We start from the raw sequence: 746 nt of genomic DNA on the forward strand, positions 1-746 counted from the left end.
ATGACACTCATGTCTAAGTGAAAAGAAACATTCCAGTGCCAGCCAGGGATGTGCATGTATTTTATTCCTGCTCATGGGTGAAGCAGGTGGACACAGTTATGTCCCAAGCATATTTCACCGAAACCATTCAAATGCCCCAGGAGAAATGTGTCACCATTGCTCTCCCATGCTTTACATCTGAGGCCTGGTTTCCAGGTGAAAAACACAAGTTGGAAATACATTGGACCATCGTTCTCTTCACCTGGAGGCAGCGTGATTTCACGTACTCCACCGATAGTAACATCACAAGGGTCAACTTCTCCTGGGAAGATTTGTTGCTAATCCTGTGTCAGAAAGTCCTGTGTATTGACGACATCTGGGATATTGCTGGTAGAACACACTAGATTGAGTCAATGTAAGGTGTTTGTTGAAGTGGTCTGACAAAGCCTATGCTAAGCCAAGAATATTTGTTGTGTTAGATTCTAGGAAGCTTCAGAAGAAGAGCTGAAGCATTACAAACACAAGATTTAGTAGAGATGCACAACACTATTTTCTATATCACATATTGTCTTTATACCAGTTATAGATCATAAACTCACAGCCTCATGCTTTGGGCACTAATAATTAAAGTCAATCCAGAATATCCACATTAGTACTGTAACAAATAAGATGCAGATGTAAAAGACAAAGTTAATAGAGGAAAATGAAGCGCACCAGGAGAGGAGCAGAAGATGGAGAGAGGATTAAGAAAAATATACGTTAAGGTC

Source organism: Octodon degus, unplaced genomic scaffold (genome assembly GCF_000260255.1).
Source record: "Octodon degus isolate 3935 unplaced genomic scaffold, OctDeg1.0 scaffold00214, whole genome shotgun sequence".
Lineage (NCBI taxonomy): Eukaryota > Metazoa > Chordata > Mammalia > Rodentia > Octodontidae > Octodon > Octodon degus.